This window comes from Carassius carassius, chromosome 4, assembly GCF_963082965.1.
Source record: "Carassius carassius chromosome 4, fCarCar2.1, whole genome shotgun sequence".
NCBI classification, from domain to species: domain Eukaryota; kingdom Metazoa; phylum Chordata; class Actinopteri; order Cypriniformes; family Cyprinidae; genus Carassius; species Carassius carassius.
The window spans coordinates 15,310,939-15,316,961 of record NC_081758.1 but is presented as its reverse complement, the minus strand read 5'-3'; the positions used below and the strand labels follow the sequence as shown (position 1 = coordinate 15,316,961).

The 6,023-nt window shown below is 38.8% G+C and overlaps 1 long non-coding RNA gene across 1 annotated transcript; it reads left to right on the top strand.

The window, feature by feature from the left end:
• Positions 1 to 2,393: 2,393 nt before the first annotated feature.
• LOC132129799 (uncharacterized) lies at positions 2,394 to 3,594 on the top strand. The gene is made up of 3 exons (XR_009428583.1): positions 2,394 to 2,945; positions 3,114 to 3,173; positions 3,346 to 3,594. It is a non-coding gene; the product is annotated as an uncharacterized LOC132129799 (long non-coding RNA).
• The last annotated feature ends 2,429 nt before the right edge of the window (positions 3,595 to 6,023 follow it).

The window sequence follows — 6,023 nt, the reverse complement described above, 5'->3', positions numbered from 1 at the left end:
TCTTGCTCAGGGACACATTGGTGTCTCACAGTGGATTCGAACCCGGGTCTCTCACACCAAAGACATGTGTCTTATCCACTGCGCTAGCACCACCCCGAAACCATGAAAAAATGACGCCCTGGGCGGCTGCCCGGTTCGCCCGTGCCTAAAACCGCTACTGCTGGGTCGGGCTCACGCAGAGGCGGCATTCGAAGGTTCGGGATGTCGTGCCTGTGAGGAGCTTCCCATCAAGATCCTTCGTGCAAGGCTGGCCGTTACCCGCAACCGTGGCCCTGTATCTCCTGCCTCTCCCCCGTCCGCCGCCGTCGAGCCGCAAACCGGGAGACTGCAGAGAGCTCCGTCGACGGATTCTGTCGAGGTACTGGCGTCAACCCAACGCCCACGCCACCCTCACATGGAAGATCCCCTCTCATACTCTGAGGCCAGTTACCGCCCTCCACTTGAAGCGCGGGAAATGGTCTCGTTTGGATATGACGAGGATGACGCCATGTCTACTAATGCCTCAGACCCGGGAGCGTGGTCCGAGGCCCCGTCTGAAGCTGCCCCCACATCGCTAGATGCCGAGCTTATGGCGATCCTCACGGAGGCGGTGGCAGATATGGAATTGGAGTGGACAGCCCCCAAGGAGCTGCCGTCTAAGAGATGGATGGACGGTTCAGCCAGTAAAAGAAATGGACACAGGAGCAATTTTGGTAAGTATTCTGATTAATTATCTCCCTTGACTCCCCAGGCTACCAAGCAGGCCACCTCCGTCATAGGCGGGACTATGGCAGCCATGGTGGTAGCAGAGAGACATCTGTGGATGAACCTGGTAGACATTCGGAAGAAAGAAAAGGCTTTCTTCTCAATGCCTAGATTTTTCCCTCTGAACATTTTGGTATTTCCGTTGAGACGGTGATCGAGAAGTTCAGGGAGATGAAGGCGCACTCCGCTGCTTTCAGATCCTTCGTTCCACGAAGGTCCAGATCTGAGCCCGAACCACATAGGGGTCCTGGCCTGTCTCGATCTGAGAATCAAAGACAGGCACAGAAGGCTAGTGTCGTGACTCGCGCTCCTCCTCCACCTGCAGGCAGGGGTAAGAGGAATCGTGGGTCACAAGGAGGTAAGCAGAACCTAAGGGATGTGATCCAGACAAGGCAGCATTCTCATCTGAATCAGAGTGATACCGAGGTATCTACTCGTTCCCTTTATGGATTTTTAACTTCTGCTTTTATCCTTCCCTTCCTAATTCCCCTGTAACCACCAGCTCTCCACCTGATCGAGGTTAGGTGGAAACCTCTCACACAACAGTCTCCTATGCTGGACCTATAATGTTTTTGGCTGGTTCATAGCAACCACCTTACTGATTGTCCGGATTAAAAGGAGGCGCCCCTTGAGAGGGGCTCCAGCGCAGGAGGGTGGGTAAGTATGTGACCCTTTCTGTGTATACTTGTGTATTAAATTGCTGGTGGTTATGTGTCTACTAATAAACTCGGTGAGTTTCCTTCGCAGTGCTCAGTTACAGTGTTTACTAAACACTTGTCAGCACCAGCCATCCGGCTTCATGTTCCGGTATTAGGTGTAATTATGGCTCGGTGTTCATCTTCAGTTCTCTCTTCACGGCAGTTCAGTCAGTGTACTGTTTGAGTAAATGAATTACTCCGGGATATTGGTATGTTTGAACTCAGAGGGAGTGTCAGCCACATTAAAAAAGGTAACAGCTTAAGTCATTTGTGGATTAATGCGTATTAGAGATGCGAACCGTTTAAAACGATTCCGTTTGATTTGGTGAACTGAATGATTCGTTCGGGAACCGGATATCCAGACTGCTTTGATTTTAACTCTCACAACAGACACGGAAGAGAAGACAATGCTGAATAAAGTCGTCGGTTTTGCTATTTTTGGACCAAAATGTATTTTCGATGCTTCAAAAAATTCTAACTGACCCTCTGATGTCACATGGACTACTTTGATGATGTTTTTCTTACCTTTCTGGACATGGACACACGTACACACAGCTTCAATGGAGGGACTGAGAGCTCTCGGACTAAATCTAAAATATCTTAAACTGTGTTCCAAAGATAATTGGAGGTCTTACGGGTTTGAAACAACATGAGGGTAAGTTATTAATTACATAAATTTGCTATCTGGGTGAACTAACCCTTTAACTTGTAGGGGGAACTAGTTTTCACAGTCCAGTTACACTTTTGTTTTTCTTTAGCAGAAATTTTAAAATGAAAAAAAAAAAAAAAAGTAAATAAATACATAACATATGTGAATGTCACATATCTATTTGTTGCAATTTTATACAATTAAAAATGCATTAAATAGTCTAAAACAGATCGCAGGGTGCCATTGTGACAACTTTCATCATGTGTGTGACTAATTGATTAATTTCCCCTGATGAGCAATAACAATGGATTTTATTTTATTGTATTATTTATATAGGGTATTTATACAGAAACAGACTTTTAAATTTGAAAAATATTCACTACAGTATAAACCAGCTTGAGTCTGCCTGAGAGTTGAATAAAAGGCCACTAAAGTACAACAAATCTGTTGAGACAAATGCCTGACATGAAAGAAGTAACATTTTTAGACTTTCACACCAGTTTTCTTTCACAAAAGTTTAAGAACTTGTCTCTATGTAGAACAGTGTAACATCTTGTATTGCAACCAAAATAAATGGTGCATGAGAACTGGATTGATTTCTAAATGCAGGCAGTAGCTCTAAGCTCTTTTTTGTTCATGGCCACACAATAATTATTTCACTGAAAGAATGATGTTTTCAATGCATCTGGCTCTTGTTTTGTTGGCCATATGTTTAATACCACAAATTAGCTTTTCGTATGAGCTTCAAGATACAATTCACACTCTGAGAGAGGAGAACGTGTACCTATATCACAGACTGAGAAAGCTCACACAGACTCTGCGAGAGCTGAGAAAACTTCTGGATCACTCACATGGTGAGAATAACTTAGCATTTAATTAACTGATGAGGACATTTGATAATATATATAAATGTATGGGCTAGTGTTTGTTTGTGTTGTAAAATCACATTTTATTTACATTTTGTTTAAAGATTTCTGTATCCATTTCTTTATTTTATTAAAATATAGTTTATATTTCCACAGAGTCTGCTGCGGATCATGATAGTGACAAATTGCATGCCTGGAATGAATGGATTAAGAATGGTAATATGAAAAGCTTTCTCAAGTTATGTTGCATGTGTGATGAACTGTTTTCTGACATAATGCAGTATATGATTGAACATGAGCTTAATCGTGTTGGCTTACAGCTACTTGAGTGTATCAAAGCATACTGGTCCTCACTCTGTTACAAACTAAGATACTGTGGTGTTTTTAGGTATCAGCACAGAGATTCGTCTCATGTTAGAACAAGCTTTCTGCTTGCCAGATCTTCATGCCAAGGCTGATTTATATTTCCTAGAAGAAATTCTTCTTGTTCTGTCAAGTCTCATTTGGATTGGGATTCTTCTCATGTAAATATGGTCATAATATCCTAACCTAACCTTCTTTTTTAACCTTTTTGTTGACTCCTTATATTCATCAGAAAAGCTCATGCTAATGGATTGCTAACATTAGTTAACTACAATAGTTATCACAAGCAGCACTTCTACAGCATATATGAATCTGTTCAAATTTTAACATCTACTAATCTATTTTTTTATTATTATTAAAAGTTCTATTTGCTAACATGAATTAATGCAAATAAAGCACAAATGTATTTTATTAAAAGTACTCATGTTAGCTAATGTAATGTTAACATATGATATAATATTGTAGGGTCAAAAATTATCAAAGACTTCTGTTTTCCTCTCCCAAACTATCTTGAGTAACAAAAGGGCCATTTGGCATTCCTGAAGGCACAAAAGTGCTGATATTGATCAAGGCCTGTAAGCCAACAGGGGTATACATCGGGGGTCTGCTAATTGTCAGCTTTTGCACAGTGGGTGAAGCTGTAGTCTGCTGATTGGTCAGTTTGAAAGTCTCACGTTTGGGTTTCAGTCACATGGTCAAGGAAGGGATAAAAGAAGACTCTTGCTCTGTCTCTTTCTCTCTGCTGGCTTTTCTTTGCTGGCTCTTTCCTCTGCTGGAGCTCTCTTCTCGGGGCCTTGCCCTCTCTCCCACTTTTTCTCCCTCTCTCTTTCCTTCTCAGGTAATATTTTACATATTGGGTACAATTAACTATATGTTTTACCATCCTTCATCTATTTTGTAACCAATTCAAGTGTAACCATAACAAAATTTTGTTATTAAACCTTTTCAATTATTAATTATGTGCTAACTAGTCTTGATTCAATATTAACTTTGAAATGCTACCTATTGCAATACAATATAGTCACTTAATAGCAACGCTCTCTCACATATTTAGCTATTATACCTGTGCTTATTTCCGTCATTGGTATAAGTGGCAGTGGGTGGTAACAGACTAGAAATGTACAGTTTTATGCGATCGTGCTGACAACGTTTCTTTAGTCCCTTGGCAAGCGTGAACCACTGTAGGGAAACCACCCTTACAATATTGTTAGGTGGTACTATATAAACAAATAAATAATGCTTTCACATTTTATATAATCATTTCAATTAAATAGCAATTTCACTGATTGGTCAGCTGACTTACACTTATGTGATATTTTACAGTGGGTTGTCTATTTAGGTCACAGAACTCTGAGAAACAATCTCTTGCCTGCTGGATTGGTAAAACTCGAGTGAAGCCTTGTTATATAATCATATATGATAAGTGTAAACAAAAGATGTTCACTGAAATGCCTGCACACACAATGCTTTATAATGGGTGCTCAAGAAATGAATCTTATTATCAATGTTGAAAACAGTTGTGATGCCTTTTTATTTCTTACGTTATCTACTTTAACATTCTTAAGTTTGGAGTAAGATTGTATTTCTTTTGAATATTTGGGGGAAAATAATAATAATTCTGTGGGGGGGGGGGGGTTAAATGTGTAAGCTGTTAAAATGAAGTCAAATGTGATAAATTAGTTTTCTTGTCATTTTTAGTTGATTTGTTGGACAGATGTGGATTTCAGATCATCAGTAACAGGTCTTTATGATTTAAACCACAGCTTTTGGTCTCAACAAAGATGTTTTGTCTGTTGATTCTGATTCATGAAGAGGTTGCTTCTCGCTGATAATTACTGTAGCAACATGAAATGATCCGGAGCCATTCGCAGACTTTGGGTGTTTGATGTTCCACACTGCAAATATCACATTAGCCAAAAGAATTGGCCTTTGTTCAGTTAATTAAAATCACCCTCTTGCATAGATTAGAAATCAGGCTATTTGTACTTTAATTTACATCTGATTGTGCTGAATTGATAAAAGAAATGAAGTTGATTTACATTTGCAAAGACTTGCTACATTTGCTCAAAACCACTAACTTTTTTTATATTCCTAAAATCTTGTCAAAACATGTACAGTAATTCTACGAAATTACTCCTATTATTAAAATTGTGTATGTCTGACTCATTATGGTTTACATTTAAGATTTTGCATTTAAAATCAGATTATTTATTACAATAATCTGATTTTAAAGAAATGTGTTCTATTAATGGATGGAACATGTTGTCCTTCAGCTTTCTTTGTGTTTTTTTTTTTTCTTTCTCTGATTTTTGAACCAGTTCTATATATGGAATGGAAAATTAAATCATTTTGAATCAGGTAATTTAATATAAAGTATATAAAAAATATCACTCTAATTAAACACATGCATTATAAAACATGTGTAATATTAAAAACCAATATTGTTATATGTGATAAGTATTTTAGTACTTTAAACAGAGCCTATGCTATAATATAATTGATAATGCTGTATGCAGCCAAACACACATACAGGTGTGAAATGATTTATGCCAATGTGTACAACAAACGCTATTAGACTTGTGGACACCTTTTATGAATAACCATTAAGGGGGAATTGGAACACAATTGTTCTCATTTTTCTCCAACTGCATGTTTTAGGTTTTTTTATTTGTGGCCTCATTCATTTTGCTCAGTGTCAGAACA